This window comes from Dromiciops gliroides, chromosome 2 (assembly GCF_019393635.1).
Source record: "Dromiciops gliroides isolate mDroGli1 chromosome 2, mDroGli1.pri, whole genome shotgun sequence".
Lineage (NCBI taxonomy): Eukaryota > Metazoa > Chordata > Mammalia > Microbiotheria > Microbiotheriidae > Dromiciops > Dromiciops gliroides.
This window is the reverse complement of record NC_057862.1, coordinates 359,821,313-359,848,720: the sequence shown is the minus strand read 5'-3', so window position 1 is coordinate 359,848,720 and position 27,408 is coordinate 359,821,313. Positions and strand designations below refer to the sequence as shown.

Genomic DNA, 27,408 nt, shown 5'->3' with positions numbered 1-27,408 from the left:
TCCATGGTCACGCAGGTAGTAACTGAGTTACTGGGATTTGAAGCCAAACTACTTCATGCTCTTACCATGTAGAGAGGTGGCCTGGCCTAGCACCTAGAGCTTTAATCTTTTTATCAGGAAGACCTAGGTTCAAGCCCCCCCACCCCCGCCCCTGCCACTATCTGTGTGACCCCAGGGAAGGCACCTAACTTCTCTGTGCCTCAGTTTCTTTTTCTTTAAAATGAAGAGGCTGGGGCGGCTAGGTGGCGCAGTGGATAAAGCACCGGCCCTGGATTCAGGAGGACCTGAGTTCAAATCCGCCTCAGACACTTGACACTTACTAGCTGTGTGACCCTGGGCAAGTCACTTAACCCCCATTGCCCCACAAAACAAACAAACAAACAAACAAATAAAATGAAGAGGCTGGAATCCATGGGCTCTGAGGTCCCTTCCAACTCTAAATCTATAATCCTATGATTCAAACTGGGGAAAATAAAAACAGCCCAAGCACATATAAAGAAAATCGAGTTTGAAATGACTGTTCTTTGTATGCTTTGCCACAGACAGATGTGGCAGGAGCCACCCTGCAGCTAGAGCCAAAGCCCTAAACCTCGCTCCACAGGAGTCCCTGGAAATCTGAAACCAAAAGTGACTTTCTCCAGGCCTCTTAAAAGGGGATAAAATGTGACTGAGCAACTGGAGGGGAGAGAGCTGCTGCTTGGGAGGCTTCCCTCTCCTTCCTTGAGAGAATTGCCGGATCTCTGAGTTAGAAGGGATTTCAGAGTGCGTCTGGTCTTACCTGTACCTGAACAAGAAATAACCTTGGTAAACAGCTGTCATCTGTGAAGATGCCTCTTCAGGAAGTGGCCGTAGAAGTAAAGTGGCTGTGGTGCCTGGGAGCAGGCTGATATATGTCCAGGGAGAAGATGACAGAAAAAAAAAAGGGCAGCGTATCAGCACCCTGAGGCTGGGACAGGAGGGATGGAAGAAGAGGACCCTCAGAAGTGGAAAGGTAGATGCGGCTTCATTCATTCCAGAGGCAAAGCCAAGTCCCTGCTGCTGAAGGCGGCCAGCCCCAGCAGGAGCCCTGAGGACCTCAGTCCCTCTATTGGTTTGAGAGAAGGCTGGATGGAGGCTGAGCAGCAAGTTAGAAGAGGAAGAACAGGAGAAAGTTTTTTCAAACATCTTGGTCTGTGGACAGGAGAGCTCCCTGGGGATCTGTGCTAGGGAAAAGAACCCATTCTAGCAGTCCATCTGCAGGACAGGCTGGGCTAAATAGGTCTTCTCTTCCCCACTCCCCAGCCTTTCTGGAGAGCAACTCAAGGAGGCAGAGCTTCGTTTTGCAATTGGGAAGAGAAGTCCAGGAGAAGTCTCCCTCCTTCTCTGTCTGTTTCTGTTTTCTCTCTCTGTCTCTTTCTCTTTGTCTCTCCGTATCTCTCTCTGTCTGTCTCTCTATTCCTGTTCCTGTCTTTTTCTGTTTGTATCTCTCTGACTCTGTCTCTGTCTGTTGGTCTATTTCTGTTTCTGTCTGTGTTTCTGTTCCTGTCTCTGTCTCTCTGTATGTCTCTCTGTGTATCTCTTTCTCTGTCACTGTTTTCTTTCTCTATGTCTGTCCATCTTTCACCCTCTGTCTCTGTCTCATCACAAGCCAGAACTAGATGCAAACCTCACAAGGGCAAAGAGGACAGGGGACAGAGGATAAAGGACAGGGGACAGGGTCCTTCCCTAAAGGCAGATAAAACAAAAGGAGAGAATAATTTCCCTCCTACTTACAGTACCAAGGACTATGTCACTCTCTGGACCTCCGACCCGTAAGAGCTTTGCTTCTTCCCTGTCCTTGTGGCTGTGATCCAAGCTACAGTTTGGGGCTAGAGCTGGCAACTTCCACAGAGACCCCCCCAGATTGTGACAACTATCCTCCTCTGCCTCTTTTTCCTCTATTTCCCTCCCTCCCTGGCAAAAGTCTGGCCTCCTATAGCCAGCCTGATGGCCACAAGTCTAGTGGTTTAGCCTTGCTGTGTTTCTCCCCCCCCCCAGTCTTTGGAGTTGAATTGGTGTTTAACAGCTGGGGACATTGGTAGGTTTGGGGGGAAGTGGTTACAACGGGTCCTCCCCCACTCCAGTGTCCTTATTGTGGGTTTTTTGGAATCAGGTCTGAGACAGAATGGATGGAACCTTCTTTCTCCTGACAAATTGGCCTGGAAAAACCAAGGCTGTAGAGCCCAGCCTGTCTGGGGAATACAGACTGGGCATCAGGCAGCAAATTTGCTGAAATTGGCCATGGCTGATTTGTAAAATCTCTTTGGGGACTTTCAGTAGTGGCTCAAAATTGATAGATTTCAGCTGCAAACCTTTGCCTAGTGAGCTAGTCAGCCAATAGGCGAAAGAGCAAAAGGTCATCCATCCTAGCCTCACTTTGGACTCCCAGGGCAGCTGGGTTGGTGCTCTCCAACCTAACTTTCTACTTACTCAGCTTCTTTCCCAAGACTGTGCAAGTTTTTCTTTATGACTGTGACACACAATTTTTGCTACATGCCCAGGGATGAGATCTTTAAGGTCCTGCCCTTGGAATAACTTTCTGCATGTTTAAATTATGCTACTTTCTACCTGTGCAACCTTGGGCAAATTGCTTGGTCTTTCTGAGTCCATTTCCTCATCTGTAAAATTTGGGGGAGGAGGAATTAATTCCTCTCTAAAGTCCCTTTAAGTTCATCCCTTTTCAGGGTGCCATCTCTGCTTTTGTTCCAAATTCTATTTATGGATGAATTCCTCATTGGCACTGATGACAAAAAAGTAAGCTCATAGAATCCTAAAATGTGAAACCTGGAAAGAGGTCATTTAGTCCAATCCTCTTATTTTACATGGAGTTGGGGGAAGGAGAAGAGGGAACTGAAGTCTAAAGAGGGGAAAGGTGGCAAGTCAGCAAATCAGTGGCAAAGCAAGGATTAGAAACAGGTCCAGCACAGCAGTTCCTGTAGTAGCTTTCATTACCTTTTTTTTTTTTTTTGTGGGGCAATGGGGGTTAAGTGACTTGCCCAGGGTCACACAGCCAGTAAGTATCAAGTGTCTGAGGCCGGATTTGAACTCAGGAACTCCTGAATCCAGGGCCGGTGCTTTATCCACTGCGCCACCTAGCCGCCCCACTTTCATTACCTTTTGAAGGATGAAATCATTATTAAGACAGACCAATAAATCTGGAGCAGATATCTGGATAATCAAAGCCCCCATAATAACAACCATAACATGCCTGGATTGAGATCTGATTCTCAAACTCTCCTTTTATTGACTTGATCTATCTGGGTGGTCTGTAAGATACTTCCTCGGCAATATCACTTCTGTCTCTTCTTCTGCTGAATATCATTCATCTTCTTTCCTTTATACTTCTTCCTTCTGGTTCCTGGAATTTCTTATTAATATGTGTTCTTAATTGTCAATGCAACTCTGCTTCTGCCCCTCCCTGCCCCTCTCCTATCCCATTTCTGAATAAGGTATACATTTTTGGGGAGTCAATGGGGTTAAGTGACTCGCCTAGGGTCACACAGCTAGTAAATGCCTGAGGCTGTATTTGAACTTAGGTCCTCCTGAGTCCAGGCCTGGAGCTCTCTATCCACTGTGCCACCTAGCTGCCCCATAAGGCATACTTTTCTTGCTTTTTTTTTTTTTAGTGAGGTAATTGGGGTTAAGTGACTTGCCCAAGGTCACACAGCTAGTAAGTGTTAAGTGTCTGAGGCCGGATTTGAACATAAGGCATACTTTTAAGGAGCCATAGTCCAGTCATGGGTCCCTTAGCACCATTTTATATATACAAATAGTTCATCTTGCTTGTGTAACCCTTGTTTCAAATGAATCATCCTTCCTAACTGCTACGCTTGGTATCTATACTTTGTATACTTATGTGCTTCATAATCCTTAGCAATGGTTTCTATATCATTTCTTAGAAACCTGTGTTATCCTCAGCTACTTCACTTTCCCTCTCCCTACAAATCTTGTTTCCACCTCTACAACATCCAACCCTTTCACTCTCCCCACAAGACTACTACCACTTTAGCATGTGGTGGCCTTCTGAGACCTGCATATGTTATGGGACAGTGCTTGGTACATAGTAGGTGCTTAATAAATATTGATCAATTGATTGATTATTGTTTTCCCCTTGAAAGCCTGTCCTGCTGCCTATTGCCTCAACCACTCAGTCAGACACAGATCGTGGCATGCTCAGCCAGTGCCAGACCTTGATCAAGCTCTGGCAACAGTGCCTTGGCAGGCCTCCTTGATCTATGTTTCTTGAGGAAGAGAGTATGGATGTTAAAATTCTATCTGCTCAGCATAAAACTAAATAAGAAGAAAGAATCAGAGGGACAAAGAAGTCTGGAGCTGGCTGACCTTGCCAGTATCGATGTCTGAAGGAGTAGGGACAGCAGTTGAGGCAGCATGACAGTTCTTCTGGGGGCATAGATTCCCTATGACTATTCACTCTCAAGGTTATCAAGGAGAATTAAGGCTTCCTTTTTTAAAAAAGTGCAAATCTCACATGTAATTTGGAAAATAAAATTCTAAACAAAAAAAAATGCAAATCTACTTCTGGCTAAGATGGATATCTAAGGGGAAATATGCCACCCACCTGCCACATATCCACTCTGACAAAATCTTGAAGCTGATGCAAAATCCTTGGGTCCAGAAGTAACCAGAGTAGTGGGTTTCCCTGAGAAAGCCCCAGGATATTGAGAAAACTCCAGGGTTGGGACCTTTTTTAGAAGTGGCAACATGCAATGGCTAGTGCAGTGCAACAGCATTCTCAGACCAGGATAGTCCAGGCCTAGTGGCTCTGAAGACTATAATACTCTGGTACTCTGTCAGGAAACATCAGAAAGAGCCAGAGATCCAAACCTCAAAGATCCAGTTTAAGAACTTAGGGGACTCAGGATGAGAACAAGCAATGCCAATTGCTCTACCCAAAAACTGTAGCAGGGGTTAGATCCTGGTATAGATCTCCAGTTCAGATACTAAAGCTAGAGAAATCAATGAAAACACCAAGCAGCATGGAAAAGTATCGCAATCCAGCTCTACAACAACTGCAAGCAGAAACTCAAAGGAAAAAAATTGGATTTTCCATTAGAGCTACAAGGATACCTAGAAGGAATGAAGCAAGAAATAAAAAATGAAATAAAGACTTTGAAGATTAAAATTGGAAGGAGAATCAGCTTAGAAGAGGTAAGTGGTAAACTTTATTTAAGAAATGAATTCCTGGGAGCAGCTAGGTGGTGCAGTGGATAAAGCGCTGGTTCTGGATTCAGGAGTACCTGAGTTCAAATCCAGCCTCAGACACTTGACACTTACTAGCTGTGTGACCCTGGGCAAGTCATTTAACCCTCACTGCCCTGCAAAAAAAAAAAAAAAGAAAGAAAAATAAATAAATGAATTCCTGAAAACCAAAATAGATCAAATGGAATTGAATCCACAGGTTAGCAAGAAATATTAGAACAAAATCAAAAGATAAAAAAAAAAAAGGAGAGAGAAAAATGTAAGATATTTGAGATAAAAACTAACTGGAAAACAAGTCAGGGAGAGATAATATAAGAATCACTGGATTATCACAAAACCATGATTTTAAAAAAAAGTCTGGGCATTGTATTTCAAGAAATCATAAGTAGAAACTCCCTAGATCTATTAGAACTAGAGAGCAAAGTAAATATAGAAAGAATCCACTGATAAACCAAAAGGAAAAGTCCCAGGAATGTCATCCAAAATTTAGAACTTTCATGTCAAAGAAAATATACTTCATGTGTCCAGGAAGAAACAGTTCAAGTGCCAAGGAACCACAGTCAGAATCACAAAAGATCTGTCAGTTTCTTCTAAAAGTGAGAATACATCTTAGAATACAATATTCCAAAAGGCAAAAGATAAATGTTTACAACCAAGAATAATTTAGCCTAGGAAATCTAGTATAATAGTATGGTGGGGTAAGGGAAGTGGAATGGACTTTAACAGATTTTAATGAATTTTCAAAAATTTCTGATGAAAAGATCAGAGATAAGTAGGAACTTTGAAATAGAAACAAAAGAATCTAGATAAATTTAGAAGGCAAATTTATTTGAGTAAGTGAAGGGAGCAGTATGATGATATAGTGCTTACATAGGTTAGGGAGAAGAAACAAACATCCCTTCAGAACCTTAATGTCAGGAGACAGAGCCAAGATGGCAGAGTGAGAGTCAGCATTTTTGTCTAGCTCTTTCAACCTACCTTCTTCACAACAACCTAGAAAAATGTGCTAGACCAAATTCTGATCAGGAAAGCTAAGAACAAGTCTCAGTAAGTCATTTTTCTAGCCCAGGGCAGTTTAGTAAGATAGATAGGCCTCTGGGATTATTCCAGTTCCCAGGAATAGAAAAGGAACTGAAATAGAAAACCATGGTAGGAAGAACTGAGGCAGAAAGAGATCTGATATACAAAAATATTTATAGCTGCTCTTTTTGTGGTGGCAAAGAACTGGAAATCAAGGGGATGCCCATCAATCGGGGCATGGCTAAACAAGTTGTGGTATATGAATGTAATGGAATACTATTGTACTGTAAGAAATGATGAGCAGGGGCAGCTAGATGGTGCAGTGGATAGAGCACCAGCCCTGGAGTCAGGAGTACCTGAGTTCAAATCTGGCCTCAGACACTTAACACTTACTAGCTGTGTGACCCTGGGCAAGTCACTTAACCCCAATTGCCTCACTAAAAAAAAAAAAAAAGGAATGATGAGCAGGAAGATTTCAGAAAAACCTGGAAAGACTTACATGAACTGATGCTGAGTGAAGTGAGCAGAACCAGGAGAACATTGTACACAGTATCAACAACATTGTGTGATGATCAACTGTGATAGACTTAACTCTTCTCAGCAATACAATGAGACAAGATAATTCCAAAGGACTCATAACGGAAAATGCTCTCCATATCCAGAAAAAAGAACTGTGAAACCTAGATGCAGATTGAACCATACTGTTTCTATTTTTTTTGAGATTTTCCCCTTTTGTTCTGATTCTTCTTTTACAACATGATTAATGCAGAAATATGTTTAATGTGATTGTACATATATAACCTATATCAGATTGCTTGTTGTCTTGGGGAGGGGGGAGGGAAGGGAGGGAGAAAAATTTGGAATTAGAAATCTTATAAAAACAAATGTTGAAAACTATCTCTACATGTAACTATAAAATAATAAAATACTTTTATGATAAAAAAAAGAAAGAGATCTGAGCTGGGAGGAAGAAGGGGTGCCATCTGGTAGCTCTGTCAACAATTCCCAAGTTCTAGATAATAGATCCAGTGTAGAAAGGAATGACTGAATCTGAGCATGGGACTCTAGTTGAGTGCTAAGCACAAAAACAATTCCAGAAATTGAGCTGTATGGCTCTGAGGACAGAAGAGTGGTGACTCAGTTCTAACTTTTAGCACAGCACATAAGCCCTACACCAGAAAAACCAGGATAGGAAACCAAGACCAAAGGGTAGGCAATAGTTCAGTCATTCTGAACCTTCAAAACCTCACAGCAGGCTAACAGTGACTGAGTTCAGCAATAATCTACTGAAATTTAATTACACACAAACTAGCTAACAAACACAAACTCAGGTCAAGAACATGGAGAGCTCAGACCAGAAGGGCTATGAACAGACTTCTCCTCAGATCACACGACTTCAAAAGCACCAAAAACTTGCAGGTCTCCAGACTGAGCTGTGAAAGCAACAGAGACCCAAGCCATACATTCATCCCTCCACTAGAAGTCAGCAGAGCTAACTTCTAACTAACCTAAAATCCAAAATCAAGTAGTAGACTGGAAAAATGAACAAAAAAACAAAAAAGGAACCCAACCATAAAAACTACTATAGCGATAGGAAAGTTCAAACACAAACACAGAAGTCAATGCCCAATACAAGCCCAACAATAATTCCTATAAGAGTAAAAGCAAGAGCTAAAGAAATATTTTTAAAAGAGTGCAAAAACTGGTTTTAAAAGTTAAATGAATGGTAGAAAAAAATGGGAGAAGAAATGAGAGCTTTCCAAGAAAGTTATGAAAAGAGAATTAACAGTTTGGTAAAAGAGGTACAACATTTTACTGAAGAAAGTAACTCCTTAAGAATTAGAATTGGCCAAACGGATACTAATGATCCAATGAGACACAAAGAAATGAAACAAAGTCAAAAGACTGAAATACCCAACAAGAAAAACAATTTATCTGGAAAACAGATCAAGGAAAGATAATTTAAGAATCATTTGTATAATGATCCAAGACAATTACAAAGGACTCATCATGAAAAATGGCATTCATGGGGCAGCTAGGCAGCTCAGTGGATAGAGCATTGACCCTGGATTCAGGAGGACCTTAGTTCAAATCTGATCTCAGACACTTGATACTTACCAGCTGTGTGACCCTGGACAAGTCACTTAACCCTCATTGCCCTGCAAAAAAAAGAAAGAAAGAAAGAAAGAAAGAAAGAAAGAAAGAAAGAAAGAAAGAAAGAAAGAAAGAAAGAAAGAAAAAAGAAAAAGAAAAATGCCATCCACCTCCAGAGGAAAAAAATGATGATTTCTGTATGTGTGTGTGTGTGTGTGTGTGTGTGTGTGTGTGTTTTCCCTTACTGGTCTATGTCTTCTTTAATAACATGACTACTACAGTATTTTATGTTTTGCAGGATTGAACATATATAATTTCTATTAAATTGCTTACTGTCTCAGGCAGGGGGAGGTGAGGGAGGGAGAGGGACAATTTGGAACTCAATTAAAAAAAATTAATGTTAAAAGTTGTTTTTTCATGTAACTGGGGAAAAATATTTTTTAAAAGCCAGGAGCAAAAAAAGAACCTTCATATATTTCAAGAAATTATAAAGGAAAACTGCTCAAATATCTTCAAACCAAAGGGCAAAGAACTTGAAAGAATCTACTGGTCACTTCCTGAAAGAAATCCCCAAATAAAAACTCCCAAGAATATTATAGCCAAAATCTAGAATTCCCAGATCAAGGAGAAAATACTGCAAGCAGTCAGAGTGAAATAATGAGTACCAAGGAGTCACAATCAGGATCAGGTAAGACTTAGCAGCAAGTACTATAAAATAATGGACAGTTTGGAATATAACATTTCAGAAGACAAAGGATCTAGGATCATAGCCAAGAACAACCTGTTTAGCAAAACAAAGTATAATCCTATGGGAGGAAAATGGACATGTGATGAAATGGAGGACTTGCAAGCATTCCTAATGAAAGGACCAAAACTGAATAGAAAATTTAACATTTAAACATAGCACTCAAGAGAAGAATAAGAAGGTAAATATGACTGAGAAATTATAAGACAGTAAAAGAGGTTAAACTGTTTCCATTATTATATGGGAAGATGATACATGTAACACCTTAGAACTTTACCATCACCAGGAGTCTTAGAGGGTGTCTAATTGGACAGAGAGCTTGGGTGTGATTCTATTATGGTTAGATGCTTTCAAAATAAGAATGGAAGGTTGAAGAAGACAAACTCCCTGGGAGAGGGAGAAAAGGAGAGGAAGAATGGCTAAAATAATTTCACATAAATGGAGCATGCAAATAAGATTTTATACAATGGAAAGGGTGGTGAGGAAGTCGGCAACATTTGAACCTCACTTTCATCTAAACTGTCTCAAAGATGGAAGAATATACATATACACACAATAGGGAAATTGGAGGAAAGGATCTAAGAAAGAGGGGGAAAGGATAAAAAACAGAGTAGACCAAGGAAGGCAGTGGTCAGAAACAAACAAACAAAAAACTCTTAAAGAAGGGACAGGGTCAAAAAGAGAAGAATTTAAATGAGATAATGTGAATGTGAAGGGGATAAACTCACCCATAAAATGAAAGAGGGTATCAGAATGGATTAGAAACCAGAATCCAACAATATGTTGTTTACAAGAAACACACTTGAAATAGAAAAGGGTAGCTGGTACGGGATAGGTAGGTGGATAAAGCACTGGCCCCAGCCTCAGACACTTGCTAGCTATATGACCCTGGGCAAGTCACTCTTCTTTGCCTCAAAAAAGGAAAAAGAAAAAAGGGAAAAAAAGAAAAAGAAAGATACCCACAGAGTTGAAATAAGAGGCTGGTGCAGAATCTATTGTGCTTCAGCTGAAGAAAAAAAAAATGGCATGGCAACCATAATCTCAAATAAAGCAAAAGCAAAAATAGAGCTAATTAAAGGAGACAAACAGGGAAGCTACATTTTATTAAAAGAATTCTAGATATTGGATCAATATCAATACTGAACAAACATGCACCGAATCTAAATTCTTAAAGGAAAGGTTAAATGCATTATAGGAGAAAAAAGTAAAACTATAATAATAGGGCACCTCAATTTATCTCTCTCAGACCTAGATAAATCTAAGCATAAAAGGAACAACAAGTTCCTTAACAAAATGTAAAACCAACTTCTATTAAAAACCCTAAAAATGAATTTCCTTAAAATAAGTTGAATCTATCTAAAATAAAGAGCATGCATTATCTGTAAAGGAGATAAGCTAGAAGCCCTTCCAATAAAATGAAGGGTGAAGCAGGAAAGTACATTGTCATCATTATTATTCAACATTGTATTAGAAATGTTAGCTATAGCAATAAGACAAGAGGTATTAGAAGAATAAGCATAGGTAATGAGGAAACAAAACTAACACTCTTTGTAGATGATATGCTAGTTTACTTAGAGAATCCTAGAGAATCAACTAAAAAACTCATCAAAATAATTAACAACTTCACCAAATTTGTAGGACATAAAATAAACCCACACCAATCCTTAACATTTATGTATTTTGCCACCAAAACTCAAGAGATAGAGGAATTTCATTTAAAATAACTACAGACAGGGCAGCTAGGTGGCACAGTGGATAGAGCACTGGCTCTGGATTCAGGAGGACCTGAGTTCAAATCCAGCCTCAGACACTTGACACTTACTAGCTGTGTGACCCTGGGCAAGTCACTTAATCCCAATTGCCTCACCAAAAAAAACCAACAACAACAACAACAAAAAAACTACAGACAGTATAAAATACTTGGAAGTCTACCTGCCAAAATCACATGAATATAATTACAAAATTCTCTTCCCACAAATAAAGACAGATATAAATAATCAGAGTAACATTAATTGCTCATGAGTAGGCTAAGGTAATATAATAAAAATGACAATCCTACCTAAATTAATTTACTTATTAAGTGACATACCAATCAAATGACCAAACAATTATTTTATAGAGTTGCAAAAAATCATAATAAAATTCTTCAGAGGAACAAAAGGTCAAGAATATCAAGGGAGTTAACTTTTTAAAATGGGGAAGAAAGGGGCTCTAGCAGTACCATCCCAGCTTATAATACAAAGCCATAATTGTCAAAACAATTTGATACTGGATAAGAAATAGAGAGGTTTATTAGTAGAGGAGATTAAGCACACAATATAATCTACAGAGGTAAATGAGCACAGTATCCTAGCGTTTGATAAATCCAAAGATCCAAGCTATTGGGGCAATAGCTCACTATTTGAAAAAAGAATATTGGAAAAACTAGAGATTAGTCTGGGAGAAAATAGACCAATAAATCACACCATATAATCAAGATGAGATAAAAATGGGGACATAAGGGGGGAGCTAGGTGGCTCAGTGGATAAAGCACCAGTCCTGGATTCAAGAGGACCTGAGTTCAAATCTGGCCTCAGACACTTGACACTTACTAGGTGTGTGACCCTGTGACACTTAACTCTCATTCCCTGGGAAACAAATGTGGACATAATTTAGCATAAAGGATGATATCATAAGCATATTAAGGGAGCATGGAAGAAATTATCTATCAGATCTATGGATAGAGGAAGAGTTCATGACCTAATAAAAGATAGGTTCACAAGAAATTTTGATTATATAGAATTAAAAAGTTTGCACAAACAAAACCAATGTAGCCAAAGATAGAAGAAAAGCAGGAAATGGGGTATGGGGGAGGGGAATCTTTACAGCGAGTTTCTCTGATAAAGTTCTCATTTATAAATATATAAGGAACTGAGTCAAATTTACAACCATAAGAGCCCCCCCCCCCCGGCACTGATAAATAGTCAAAGGATATGAGCAGGCAGTTTTTGGAGGAAGAATTCTAATAGCTATGTGAAAAAATTTGTAAATCACTAATAATTAGAGACGTGCAAGTTGAAATAACTTTAAGGCATCACCTCACACCCATCAGATTGGCTAAAATGAAAAAAAAGAAAACTGACAAATACTGGAGGGGATGAGGAAAAATAAGTATACCAGTGGACAGTCAGTGGAATTGTGAACTAGTCCAACCATTCTAGAAAGCAATTTAGACCTATGCCCAAAAAGCTATTAAAATGTCCATCTCTTTTACTCAGTGATACTACTACTAGACCTATACACCAAAGAGATCAAAGAGGAAAAGGACTCATATATAGTACCTCTTTTTGTGGTAGCAAGGAATTGGAAACTGAAGGGATGCCCATCAACTAGGGGAATGGTTAAACAAGTTATGGTATATGAATGTGATGGAATACTATTGTGGTTTAAGAAATTATGAAGGGGATGGTTTCAGAAAAAACAGGGAAAACATGTGAACTGATGCAAAGTAAAGTGAGCGGAACCAGGAGAAAAATTTATATACTAGCAGCAATATTGTAAACATAATCAACTCTGAAAGACTTAGTAACCGATTAACACAATTACCAACCACAATTCTGAAGGCCTCATGATGAAACATGATATTCATCTCCAGAAAGAGATCTGATGGACTTGGCAGATTGAAACATATATTTTTTTTCCTATTTGGACTCAGAGTTCATCAGTTCTCTCTCTGGAGAGGGATAGCATTTTTCATCATGGGTCCTTTGGAATTGTCTTGGATCATTGTGTTGATCAGAATAGCTAAGCTTTTCACAATTGGTCATTAAAATATTACTGTTACTGTATACAATGATCTCCTGGTTCTGCTCACTTCATTAAAATGCAATTTAAAAAAAAAGATCCTTAATATCTTCCAAGAGTATTTAGAGATTTAAATAAGAAAAACAACAGTATTAGGTACTGAAGAGGAGAAAAAGAAGAAAGGGTAAAAGGAAGAATATACTAATTCAGAAAGAAAGAAGAAGGAGGTGGAATTTGCTATTTCTCATAATTGGAATATGTGAAAATATACAGTCCTGGAGGAAAGATTGAGGGGAGTAAGCATCAGATGAATTTTGTTATCTCAAAAATTGGTTGAACACACACACATGTATACACATAAATATCTGGATGTATAGAAATCCATTAAACTCAACAGGGAAATAATCAAGTATAGGGAAGGCTAACATTAAGAGGAAAGGAATAGTCACAAGCAAAACAGACTTCCTGATCATAAAGGGGAAATGAAATGGGGGGAAAATAAAATCAAAGAACTAGAATCTAAGGGGGTAATTTAGATTGCCTCTTAGATAATTGTGAAATAGCCAAACAAATTGCGGTATACTAATGTAATGGTGTAGTATAATGGTACATGGGGGCAGCTAGGTGGCACAGTGGATAAAGCCCTAGATTCAGGAGGACCTGAGTTCAAATCCGACCTCAGACCCTTGACACTTACTAGCTGTGTAACCTTGGACAAGTCACTTAACCCTCATTGCCCCACAAAAAACAAAAACAAATACAGATAGAAATCTTTCCTTTTGTCATTTCTTATGGAACTGCATTACATTAGTACCATTATATAAATTTTTCATGGCAATGAGGGTTAAGTGACTTGTCCAGGGTCACACAGCTAGTAAGTGTCAAATGTCTGAGGCTGGATTTGAACTTGGGTCCTCCTGAATCTAGGGCTTTATCCACTGTGCCACCTAGCTGCTCCCCAAAAGGGAAGATTTCAAAGAATCCTTGGTAGTATGAACTGATAATCCTGGAAGAACCAAGAGAAGAATTTATACAAGGAAGACAACATTATAGAAAAAAACAACTTTGAAAGTCTTAAGATCTCTGATCAAAGTAATGACTAACCATGTCTCCAAAGGACCTATGCATGTTAAAACATGTTACCTACCCAAAAAAAAGAATAAAAATATGTTACCTACTTCCTGACAGAGAGATGAGGGACATAAGGTAGACATATACTTTTGAACATGGATCAACTGTTTGTATTAATTTTGCTTGACTATTCTTATTTGTCAAAAAGGGTTTTTCTGTGGGGCAGCTAGGTGGTGCAGTGGATAGAGCACCAACCCTGGAATCAGGAGTACCTGAGTTCAAATCCAGCCTCAGACACTTAACACTTACTAGCTGTGTGACCCTGGGCAAGTCACTTAACCCCAATTGCCTCACTAAAAAAAAAAATTTCCTTTCTTTCTCTTGGTTAATAGAGGAAGTGAATAAGCAATGATGATATCATAAAAAGATTATTGTAACTTTAAAAAACTTTTAGAAAAAATGGATGGATGTTCAGAAAGAAGCACAGATTAATAGGATAGTTTTGAAAGTAATGTGGAGTATTTAGTATCTATTTTTTTTAAAGTAAGCAATATGAATTGGAGATTCACGTTTTCATGTAGAATTCTCTTTTCATGTTTTACTGTGTGTATAGAAATGCTCTCTTTTGGTGTTAAGTTCAGGACAAAATTTTTTTAAAGAGTTAAGAAGTAAAAAAATGGAAGTAAGAAACTAGAGGAATCCCCAAAGTCAGAAGAATCACATAGTAAGGGAAGTGAAAGAGAAATTGATAATGAATGGGTGATTGGACCAAACACTGATTACTTTCAGGAAATGGGAGATGAAATTGTAGAGATGACAGATGAGATGATAGGTCAAGCTAATGAAAAGAAGATGGCAGCCATTGATGCTCCAGATAGGAGCAAACTTTAGAGAGACTTTAAATTACTCATAAAAACCTGAATAGACTTACATGAACTGATGCAAAGCAAAGTGAGCAGAAACAGGAGAACATTGTAGGTAGTAATAGCAACATCATTTGATGATCAACTATGATGGATTTTGCTCTATAATGATCCAAGACAATTCCAAAAGACTCATGATGGATAATGCTATCCATATACAGAGAAAGAACTGATGGAATTTGAAAGCAGATTGAAGCAAACTATTTTCATTTTCTTTACTTTTTTGTATGTCTTTTTCCTTTTGTTCTATTTCTTCTTTCACAATGTGACAAATATGGAAATATATTTTACATGATTGCACATATATAATCTATATCAAATTGCTTGCCCTTAGGGAAGGGACAGGGGAAGGAAGGAAAAATTTAGAATTCAAAATTTTACAAAAAATGAATGTCAAAATTCCAAAGGACTCATGATGGAAAATGCTCTCCACATCCAGAAAAAAGAACTGTGGAATCTGAATGCAGATTGAACCATACCATTTTTACTTTGGGGGATTTTTTTCCTTTTTTGAGGTTTTCCCCTTTTGTTCTGATCTTCTTTCACAACATGACTAATGCAGAAATGTGTTTAATGTGATTGCACATATCTATATCAGATTGCTTTCTGTCTTGGGAAGGTGGAAGGGAAGGGAGGGAGAGAGAAAAATTTGCAACTCAAAATCTTATAAAAACAAATGTTGAAAACTATCTCTACATGTAACTGGAAAATAATAAAATACTTTTATGACTAAAAAAAGAAAAATGTATGTCAAATTGTCTTTAAATATAATTGGATAAAAACCACTATTTAAAAGAAAAAGAAAGAAATTACTTATAGAGGTCATCAAACTGAGTCCTCATTTTATCCTTTTATTTGACAAGAAAGTCAGTATCTTTATAAAAGCATGAAAGCCAAATTGCTGCTATCAGAAATGATGATGGAGCAATTGAAACAAATCTTTATAAGCTCATAATTACAAGTGGCAAAGGAAAAGCATAGACATAGGGCCTTGGGAGAAGGCAGCTTATGACAGTACCATGACTTGTAACCTGGACTATGATGAAGATACCCGTGCTATGTTGAAGAAAGCTTTCTCAGAAGATTGCTGAACATCAGAAAAAAAAAATAGGAAGGAAGCATGAGGAATGAGAGGTCAAAAAGTATAGAAAGGAGGAAGAAGTCTTGGAGGGGAGAGCATGAGAGCGTTCAAAGACAGGAAGAAGGCTGGCAAAATTTGGGAAATCAGTTTGACTCCTTCCTGGATTTTCCTGGATACCTGTCTAGGGACTTTCCTGGAGGCCTGCCTGGTATGGGAGGGGCCATACTTCAGATGACAGGACTCGAAGGAATGCCAGGGTTCACTGAACTTCTTGGTGTTTGTAGCCACATGAGACCCAGAAGTTATGGCAGAATTCTAGGATCTGGTCCAGCAAACTTATCAAGGTATCAGAGCAACCTAAAGGATTCGATGAAGAGCCCAGTGAGGAGTTAGATCATCTTGGGCTTACACTGTTAAATGATGAATTTGATGAAGTTTCCAATGAAGATCATTTGGAGGTACTAGATGAATCTATTGGGGATAAGCTTTGGATCACAGGACAGCTTCTTTGTTTTAAAGATCTGATCACTCAGAACAGGGATTTTCTAGTAAATAGGGACCATATGAGGAGAAAAGAAAGACAAAACTGGTGGCCAATGACATCAATGACTAAGTACCACATCCCTGTTATGCTAGTCATTGACAGTGAAAGATTGCTACAACATTCCACTACATGCTTCCTTCCAGTGTGACAGTGACCCATTATTTGCTTTATCATTCATTCATTCATTCAACAAAGGTTTATGTATGAAGCCCTATGATAGTTCTAAGGGAGACAGGAAGTTCAGATAAGACACATTGCCTGCTGGTAAAAAGCTTGGGGTGGTGGTGCAAAAGAGAGGGCATAAGAGCCAACATACAAACCCAAATAACTGTAACACAATATTAGATGATAAAAGAGTGCAAAACAGAGGGCTATGTGGGAGATATGGCTATTACAGAACAAGGGAACAATTAGCCAAAACTACCTGAGGTAATTTTTTTTTGAGGTAATGTTTTACATAATTGCTGTATAACCCATATCTGATAGCTTACCACCTCAGGGAGGGGAGGAGCAGGGAGGGCAATGCTGAATCCACCTAACTGTCGTCTCCCAGTGACCATACCTCCATTTTGTCCACAAAGACGGCATGAAAGACTTTTCCTGAAGTCCAGTCATGTTCATTTAGTAACCCTGTCTATAAGAGGTAATACCCCCTTTTCTGTAGCCTTTAAGATTTTTTCTTGATGTCTTCTGTTATCATATCACCTTCATTCCCCAATATATTCCCATTCCCACTGAGAGCTATCCTTCATAATACAGAATCAAAAATAAAAAGAAACAAATCAGCAAAACTAGGCAATATAACAACGGAGTCTGAGATTGTGTGAAGTATTCCACTGGGCCTTCACTATGGCAAGGTAGTTCTTTTCCACCAGGAACATTTTACTATTTCACTCATCACAGTGACTTTTCCCAAACTTTTCCAATCCTTTCAAACCTCTTGTGGTTTCCCCTTTTCCTACTCTCAGCCAAGAACCTTGCCTCATATTTATTTTGCTGAATTGAGTTCATTCATTGAGAGCTCCCTCTTCTCACCTATTTTTCATCTTATATTCCCCAGATGCCTCTGTTACTATCTCCTCCTTCACCCCATCTCATATAAAGAGGTTACCTTAGTAACATCTCTCTTGAATAGGCTTCTTTTTTCTGTCCTCAGATACTGTCTCCACCCCGGTGTAGGATCTCATCTCCTCATACCTAGACTATTGCAGTAGCCTGCAGATTGACCTCTCGGGCCACAAATTTCTCCCCATTCTAGACCATCCTCCACTAGAATCTCAAATGAATCTTCCTAAAGCACAGATCTGACCATCTACCCATCCCCACATCTCCATTCAAAAGACCCCAGTGGTGGGGCAGCTAGGTGGCGCAGTGGATAAAGCACTGGCCCCTGGATTCAGGAGGACCTGAGTTCAAATCTGGCCTCAGACCCTTGACACTTACTAGCTGTGTGACTCTGGGCAAGTCACTTAACCCCAATTGCCTCACCAAAAAACCCAAAACAAACCAAAACAAAACCCAGTGGTTCCCTATCACTTCCAGGACCAAGTTTAATTTGCAGAGTTTGTTTGGGCAAAGCCCTTCACAACCTGGTCCCCTTCTAACTTTCTAATTCTTACTCCTTTCCACATACCCTGTGATCTAGTGATGCTGACCTCCTTGTCATTCCTCAAATAAGCCACTACATCTCCCAACTCCCAGTGTTTTCACTGGCTGTCCCCCATGCCTAGAATTCTCTCTCACCTCTTCTCTTTTTCCTGGCTTGCCTGGTTTCCTTCATGTGCCAGCTAAAATTCTGCTTTGTACAGGAAGCTTTTTCCAATCCCCCTTAACTGGGATGCATTTCTTCTAAGGTCATCTCTAGTTTACCTTTCACATATTTTGTCCGTACATAGCTGTTTGCACATTGTCCTCCCTCACTGGACTGCAAGCTCCTTGAGGGCAGGGACTGTCTTTTGCTTTTCTTCATATCCTCAGTCAGCACAGTACCTGGCACACAGTAGATTTAAATGCTATTGACAGACCAACTGACACAATATTCAGGTTCTAAAAATTTTCTTTCCATGGACATCATTGTAGTCATTGTGATGACTGTATTCTTTTTGTTTTTTGCATTTTTTTTTTTTGCAGGACAATGAGGGTTGAGTGACTTGCCCAGGGTCACACAGCTAGTAAGTGTCAAGTGTCTGAGGCCGAATTTGAACCCAGGTACTCCTGAATCCAGGGCCGGTGCTCTATCCACTGCACTACCTAGCTGCCCCCGATGAGTGTATTTTTATTTCTGCTGACTTCATTTTGCATGAGTTAATATGTCTTCCCCCATTCTCTGTATTTTTCATAGTCATAGGATCTGTTTTTCTTTTTTTTTTAAACAGTTCGGTAATAGTCTATTATATTTATATAGCATAATTTGTTTAGCCTTTTAGTCCAATTGTTGGGCAACTAATTTTTTTTCCAGTTCTCTTTCTCTTGGAAAAAAAAGTGATATCTTCCATCATGAAGCACTTTACTTATACCTTATTGAATTCTCAATGGATCAATCAATCAATCAACAAGCATTGATTAATCACCCATTATAGACTAGGCACTAAGAACTAAAAAAGAAGACTACAGAGACAAAAAGAACAGTGCTTGACCTCAGGGAGCTTACATTCCATCAGATACACTTCTCAACTTTTATTTCATATTGTGGTTATGTTATATTTTATGTAATATGAATGTATATATTATATACCGAAAGTTCAATAAGAGTAGAAAACTAGTCTTAACAATTTTTTCATCTCCCCAAGCAGAGGGAGGGCTCTGAAGACAATAGATATTTAGCAAAAGTTTATTGACTTGAATTGGCTAGATTGAAAACCCTCTTGTTTTCCTCAGAGTCCCCCTACCTCATTAAAAAAAAAATTGCATCTTGTCTCAATGTTGTACTTTTCTTAGATTACATAGACCAACAAGACTTTGTTGTATCCTTCTGATATATCCTTTTTTAGTCATTTTTCATTTGTGTCCAACTCTTCATGACCCTATTTGGGGTTTTCTTGGCAAAGATACAGGAGTGGTTTGCCATTTCCTTTTGCAGTTCATTTTACAGATGAGGAAACTGAGGTAAACAGGATTAAGTGACTTGTCCAGGGTTACAAAGCTAGTAAATGTCTGAAATCATATTTAAACTCAGGAAGATGTTTTTCTGACTCTAGGCCCTGCACTATATCCATTGCCCCATCTAGCTGTCCTAAGCTAGACCCTATGGGGAAAACAAGAAAAGGATAAGATATGACCCCAAACAAGTCTTGTTACATTACCCTGGGTTGAGAGAAGAGGATATTTTCCCTTGAAGAAATGAAAGCAGAGGGACAGCTAGGTGATACAGTGGATAGAGCACCAGCCCTGGATTCAGGAGGACCTGAGTTCAAATCCAGCCTCAGACACTTAACGCTTACTAGCTGTGTGACCCTGGGCAAGTCACTTAACCCCAATTGCCTCACCAAAAAAACCCCCAAAAAATAATAAAATAAAAGAAATGAAAGCAGAGAGGTAGAATAATTTATAGGCAGTTATAAAGCAAATACATTGCAATGGTAGGACTGAAATGCTGGTCTCTCAATATCCCAGCTCAGTTCTACTCTCTCCCATACTTCTTCTGAGATCCTTGTGATTCTCATTCTTTGTTGTTGTTGTTGGGTTTTTTTTTAGTGAGGCAATTGGGGTTAAGTGACTTGCCCAGGGTCACACAGCTAGTAAGTGTTAAGTGTCTGAGGCCGGATTTGAACTCAGGTACTCCTGACTCCAGGGCTGGTGCTCTATCCATTGCCCCATCTAGCTGCCCCATGATTCTCATTCTTTATGCTGGTTGTTCTTAGAATCCTTTTCATCCATTTCTTTCTCTATTCCCATCTTGCACTCTTCCTTCACTGGCTTCCTCTTGCCCCTACCTCAGTGGCTATAGCCCTTGTGTGAACTCTGGAGGTGCCACAGGATGTCTTCACAAGAAAAATATGTAGGATTGGGTTTGCTTGACTTGCCTGAGTTTCCTTTGGGATTCAGGGTTTCTGTGGGTTCCTAGAGAATGGGGGTGAGAATTCCATTTCCCATTAGGGAAGTCCTTTGGGGTATGTGGGGTGGCCCATACTGAGGGGCCATAGATCTGCCATGAAGACCATCTGACAGGCAGCTCTGCCACAGTCATTTCCTTGTTTTCACAGAACTAACCAGCTCCTAAGTTGTTGAAAGATTCAGTACTGCCTAATGAATAATGGGAAGCATTATTGGCACTACATTTACTGAGTGTTTTGAACTTGTGAACCCAAGAGGAGAATCTGGCTTCTAGGCGGGGTATTGGGACCTAGAGACCCCTGCCTATGACCCGAAAATAGGAACATAATTTTCTACTTCTACGGGACCTGTGGAAGGAGTCCGGATGTACACAAGCCCATGGAGACTCTTTTAACCTAAAAGAAGTGGAAGGAATACTGGGTTTGAGTCATGACTGCCATTTACTATCTGTGTGGTCTTAGGCAAGTCCCTTCCCCATTTTGGGCCTCAGATTCCTGATCTGTAAAATGAAACTTGGACTTGATGGCATATGTGCATTTCAATGCAGCCTTTATTAATCACTTGCTATGTACTAAGCATTGTGCTCAATGTTGGGGATACAAAGAAAGCCCCAAACAGTCTCCCGCCCCTGACAAGGAGCTCACATTCTGGTGGAAGAAACAACGTGGAAATAATTAGGTGTCTACCAGATATATACAGAGTAGATGGAAGGCAATCTGAGTGGGGATGTTACGAGTAGCTGTGGGTGGGTTGGGGGCTGGAAAAGTCTTCCTGAAGAAGGTGATATTTAAGCTGAGTCTTGAAGGAAGCCAGGGAAGCTAAGAAGTAGAGGTAAAGAGGGAATGCAATTCAGGCATGGGGGATATAGCTAATGCAAAGGGATGGAGACAGAAGATGGAAATTTGTGTAAGGAACAGCAAGTCAAAAAGGAAGGAAGGAAATAAACATTTATTAAACACCTACTATGTGCTAGGCATTGTGGGGAAAGTTTAAAAATATATATATATCTCATTTGATCTTCATGACAACCCTGGGGAAGTAGGTGCTATTTTTATCTCCATTTTGCAGCTGAGCAAACTGAGGCAGACAAAAGTTAAGTGACTTGCTGCGGATCACGAAATTAGTGTCTGAGGGTGGATTTGAACTGCCTCTATCAGGGCATAGAAGGCCATTGTTGCTAGACTTCAGAGTGTGTGGAAGGGAGTAAAGTAAAAAGAATGAAAAGGTAGGAAGGAGCCATGTTATGAAGAGCTTTAAATACCAAGCAGAAAATTTTATATTTGATCCTAGATTCACATGGAGGGGGTAGTGAAATGGTTGGACCTATGTCTTTAAAAAATCCTTCTGGCAGGGGGCGGCTAGGTGGCACAGTGGATAAAGCACCGGCCCTGGATTCAGGAGTACCTGAGTTCAAATCCGGCCTCAGACATTTGACACTTACTAGCTGTGTGACCCTGGGCAAGTCACTTAACCCCCATTGCCCTGCAAAAAAAAAATCCTTCTGGCAGCTGAATGGGGGATGGGATTAGAGAGGGGGATGACTTGAGGCAGGTAGGCCAGCTAGAACACTATAGCAATAGAGGTCTACACCCAGGTAGTGGATAGGTGAGTGGAAAGAAGGTGATGTGTCCAAGAGATATAGTGAAGGACAAAAGGACAAGATTTGGCAAAAGATTAGACAAGTAGGTTGAGTGAGACTGAAGGGTTGTGGAAGACACCAAAACTCTGAGTCTCAATCATTGGGTGACCTCAGTAGTAAGAAGAAAATTTAGAAGCGGGACAGGTTTGGGGGAAAGATTCTATTTTGGACATGTTGAATTTCAGATGTCTATGGGACATGAAGTTAGAGTTGTCCAAAAGGTAGTTGGCGAACAGGAGTTCAAGGAAGACTAGGATTGGATATATAGACCTGAGAATCATCTGCATAGAGATGCATAGAACTCCCAGAAATTAATGAGACTGCTAAGTGAAATAGCATTGAACAAAAAAAGAAGAAGATCCAAGATAGTGTTGAGAGAGACTCATGATTAGTAGGAGTGACATGGATGAAGATCCAGTAAAGAACATCAAGGAGTTAAGCAAGTCAGACAGATGAGAAAAACATATCTTTCTTTCTCTTTCTTTCCTTTTCTTTTTCTTTCTTTCTTTCTTGCAGGGAAATGAGGGTTAAGTGACTTGCCCAGGGTCACACAGCCAGTAAGTGTCAAGTGTCTGATGCTGTATTTGAACTCAGGTCCTCCTGAATCCAGGGCCAGTGCTTTATCTACTGTGCCACCTGGCTGTCCAGGAGATTTCTTTCAAGAGATCAGTGGATTCTTTCAATTACTACTTTCTCCTCTGGTTCTAGGATATTAGGGCAGTTCTCCTTGATAATTTCCTGAAATATGGTGTCTAGACTCTTTTTTTTTTTTTTAACGTGGCTTTCAGGTAGTTCAATAATTCTTAAATTATCTCTCTAGGATCTATTTTCCAGGTCAGTTGCCTTTCCAATGAAGTATTTCACATTTTCTTCTATTTTTTTCATTCTTTTGATTCTGTTTGACTGATTCCTGGTGTCTCATAGAGTCATTATCTTCTACCCACCCAATTCTAATTTTTAAGGCATTGTTTTCTTCAGACAGTTTTTGCACCTCCTTTTCCATTTGGCCAATTCTACTTTTTAAGGAGTTGTTTTCTTCAGTGGATTTTCCCTCCATTAGGTCAATTGTATTTTTTAAGAAATTGTTTTCTTCAGTCAATTTTTGTGCTTCCTTTTCCAAGCTGTTGACTCTTTTTTTCATAATTTTCTTGCATAACTCTCATTTCTCTCATTTCTTTTCCCATTTCTTCTTCTACCTCTCTTATTTGATTTTTAAAATCCTTTTTGAGCTTTTCCAAGAAGACTTTTTGGTCTTGAGACCAATTCATCTTCCCCTCTGAGGCTTCAGATTTAGGAATTTTGAGTGTTGTCCTTATCTGAGTTTGTGTTTTGGTCTTACCTGTCACTATAGAAGTTCTCAATGTAAAGGGTCCTTTTCTGTTTTGTACTCATATTTTAGCCATTTAAAAAAAATTTTTAAAGTTGAACTCTGCTTCTGGGGCACAGGGGCCACTGTTGCAAACTTCCTGTGCTAGTGGCCTGGGGCCTGATTATTGACTTTCTGTTCTGAGGCCTCTGGAGCTTATAGATTCCTCACTGCCCTGAGCTTGCTCTCTATGCTGGAATGGCTTGGTCTAGTTAAGTGTGTCCTGTGGGTGGTTCTTAAGCTGGCAGTTTGTCCTTTCAGGGGGGTGGTGTCTCACAACTGGCCTGCTGCACCATCAACCTGCTGAGCCAGGACTGAGGGGCCTCAGATGCTGATCTGTGCTGTGGGCAAGAGCCTCCTGCTGACTTGTGGAGACACCCTCCACACTGTGCTGAGCAGTGCTGCATTTCCCTTTTTCCCAAGAAGACTTCCCTTAAGTCTTCTAAATTATCTAAAGGTGGAATATTGTTTCTCTGTGTCTTTTTGTAGGTTCTGTGGGTCCAGAATCCACTTAGAGTCTTGATTTAATGTTGTTTCTGAAGGAAACTCAGGAGAGCTCAGGCAATTTCTTGGCTTCTCTCCGCCATCTTGGCTCTACCTCTGAGAGTAATATCATGAAAACCCAGAGAGGAGGGAAGTAAGCAGAGAAGAAGGTGCTCATCAGGGTCAAATGTTATAAAAAGGTCAAGAAGGATAAGAATTGAGAAAAAGGACATTTTTTTTTTGGCAGAGCAATGGGGTTTAAGTGACTTGCCCTAGGTCACACAGCTAGTAAGTGTCAAGTGTCTGAGGCCGGATTTGAACTCAGGAACTCCTGAATCCAGGGCCAGTGCTTTATCTACTGCGCCACCTAGCCGCCCCAAAAGGACATTTTATTAGACAATTAAGAGATCACTGGTAACTTTGGAGAGAGAAGTTTAAATTGAGTGATGAGGCCATTAGGCAGTACTTTCTGAGTACTCACCATTAGCTCAAAACTGTTTCAGATGAGGAGGGCCTGACAAAATGTGTGCTTTAAACTAGCTGGGAAAACAGGACTCAGGCATGAAAGAGTGAGAATTTCGCAAAATGAGGAAGTCATTTTGTTGACTCACTTTCATTCAGCTGGCTCTCTACTCTCTTTTATTTCTTTTTTCTTTTTTCTTTTTTTTTTGTGGGGCAGTAGGGGTTAAGTGACTTGCCCAGGGTCACACAGCTCTATCCACTGTGCCACCTAGCTGCCCCCTCTTTTATTTGTTAATTAAAAAAAATTTTAAGTTACTGTCCCCTTTGTATGTGGACATTTTGGTGGATGGAAGAGGGCAGAAAATGAATTTTTGTATAAGGTTCACTGATAAAATAAGATTTAAAAGAAACACAGCCTCCAGGTAAAATGAGGAGAGACCCAGACTATTCTGAGGATCTGCAATAGAACTACCCCTCAAGTTAACACACTGAGAAGATTTGCTTGAAGGCAGAGAAAAGAAATAAGTAATGATAGCTATAGAGCGTAGTGGTCCACCAGTTCATCTGAAGAACTTTGAAGGTCATAATGGAGATATTATACATCAAATAACAGTTTGGGAATCATGAGAAAAATTATATAGAGACTACTGGAGTCACACCACATAGAAAGGTGGAATGGTTGAGTTTTATGTCAGATGTTTGAGATGGGTTATGGCTTATGAGAAGACACTGATTTGAGGCATTAAAAATGATAGGAAGTGGGACAGCTAGGTGGTGCAGTGGATAAAGCACTGGCCCTGAATTCAGGAGTACCTGAGTTCAAATCCGGCCTCAGACACTTGACATTTACTAGCTGTGTGACCCTGGGCAAGTCACTTAACCCCCATTGCCTCACCAAACAAACAAACAAAAAAACCCCAAAACCTTAAATTGGGGGGGCAGCTAGATGGCACAGTGGTTAAAAAACTGGCCCTGGATTCAGGAGTACCCGAGTTCAAATCCGGCCTCAGACACTTGACACTTACTAGCTGTGCGACTGTGGGCAAGTCACTTAACCCCCATTGCCTAAAAAAAAAAAAAAAAAAAAAAAAAAATGATAGGAAGTGGGGCAGCTAGGTGGCACAGTGGATAGAGAACCGGCCCTGGAGTCAGGAGTACCTGAGTTCAAATCCGACCTCAGACACTTAACACTTATTAGCTGTGTGACCCTGGGCAAGTCACTTAACCCCAATTGCCACACTAAAAAAAAAAAAAACAACAAACAACCCCCCCCCAAAATGATAGGAAGTGCTCGCTTCAGCAGTACATATACTAAAATTGGAACGATACAAAGAAGATTAGCATGGCCCCTGCGCAAAGATGACACGCAAATTTGTGAAGCGTTCCATATTTTTAAAAAAATGATAGGAAGAGGAAAGAAGAAAATCAGAGGGTTATAAATTAATCAAATGGAGGTAGAAGGAAGGAAGAAAGCTGAGCATGAAAGGAGTTAGAGAGAGAAAGCACAGAAGGTCAGAAAAACTGCTGCTTAAAGAAGATAGAATATGACAAGCTGACAAGAGGTAAGCCAGCTGAGCCAGCTAATTGAAACCTGACCAGTTCTGAAGCTGCCCAAAGTTCAATGGCAGAGTGTTGAATTCTGCTACTTTGTGAAGAGCTGTCTGGGCTTATTCCCTTATAGCATCATCTGCAGCTGGGGAGAAGGGAAATTTCTGTTGTCTTTTACTCGCCTTTTTGGTTTTAGTGGGAGAAACAGTGGGGGAAAGACAAGTTTTACATCTGCTTTACAACAATTAGAGCTTTGGATTTGATGGGAGCTGATTAGAATAAGCAGAATCCTCTATTCTTTGAAGAACTGGGTGGGGAAGGCTTTCTGGCCCTGTTGCTATCTACAGCTTAAGAGAAGGAAATTTCTTAGAGCCCCAGAACAGATCCAAGAAACTGCTTCTCAACAAAAAAAGCATAACACTCAGCTTAATGGCAAAGGTGGCTGTGTACTAAAAGATTTTCTTACTGCTTCAGTTACCCAAGAGTATCAAAGTAGTTGTTTTTCCCTGCAGGAGAGTTGTGAGGAACAGAAGGGGAACAGATAACAGAAAAGTAGCTTTATATAGCAGGTAATACATAATGAAGACTATTCTCAAGCTGTTGACTTTTTTATTTTTCATGACTTTCCTGCATCACTCTCATTTTTTCCTCTACCTCTCTTACTTTATCTTTTATTTATTTATTTATTTTTTGTGGGGCAATGAGGGTTAAGTGACTTGCCCAGGATCACAAAGCTAGTAAATTTCAAGTGTCTGAGGCCAGATTTGAACTCAGGTCCTCCTGAATCCAAGGCTGGTGCCTTATTCACTGTGCTACCTAGCTGCCCCCTCTTACTATATCTTCAAAGTTCTTTTTGAACACCTCTATGACCTGAGACCAATTCATATTTTTCTTGGAAGCTTTGGATGTAGGAGTCCTGACATTGCTATCCTCTTCTGAGAGTGCACCTTGATCTTCCTTGTCACTAAAGAAACTTTCTATGGTCCACATCTTTCTCTGTCTGCTCATTTTGTCCACCTATTTCTTGACTTTTAACTCCTTCTTAAAGTGGGGCACTGCTTCCAGGATGCACTGTCCCAAGCTTCAGGGGGTCCAAGGTGGTACAATTTAAGGAGGAGGAGGTTCTTCATTCACCTGGCCTGTGGTCTGGTCTGTAAATAACCCCAAGCCTATTTGCTATTCAAACAGGCAACAAAATTTTGTTGGCTAATAGCTCCAGCGAGCCTGTGCCCCTCCCCTACCTGGGCTGCTGCCACTCAATATTGCTTCCTGGTTCTCAGATAGGGTAGGACAACCAAATTATACCTCAGCTCCAGCAGAGAGCCCTGTAATCTCTCCCTGGCCAACAGCTTGACCCT

General features: G+C 39.9%; 1 non-coding gene and 1 pseudogene across 1 annotated transcript; both read left to right on the top strand.

Moving 5' to 3' along the window:
• Positions 1-960: 960 nt before the first annotated feature.
• On the top strand, positions 961-23,875 carry LOC122738884 (annotated as a pseudogene).
• A 1,914-nt stretch (positions 23,876-25,789) lies between these two features.
• On the top strand, positions 25,790-25,896 carry LOC122744795. Its single transcript, XR_006355139.1, has one exon. It is a non-coding gene; the product is annotated as a U6 spliceosomal RNA (small nuclear RNA).
• Positions 25,897-27,408: the final 1,512 nt, after the last annotated feature.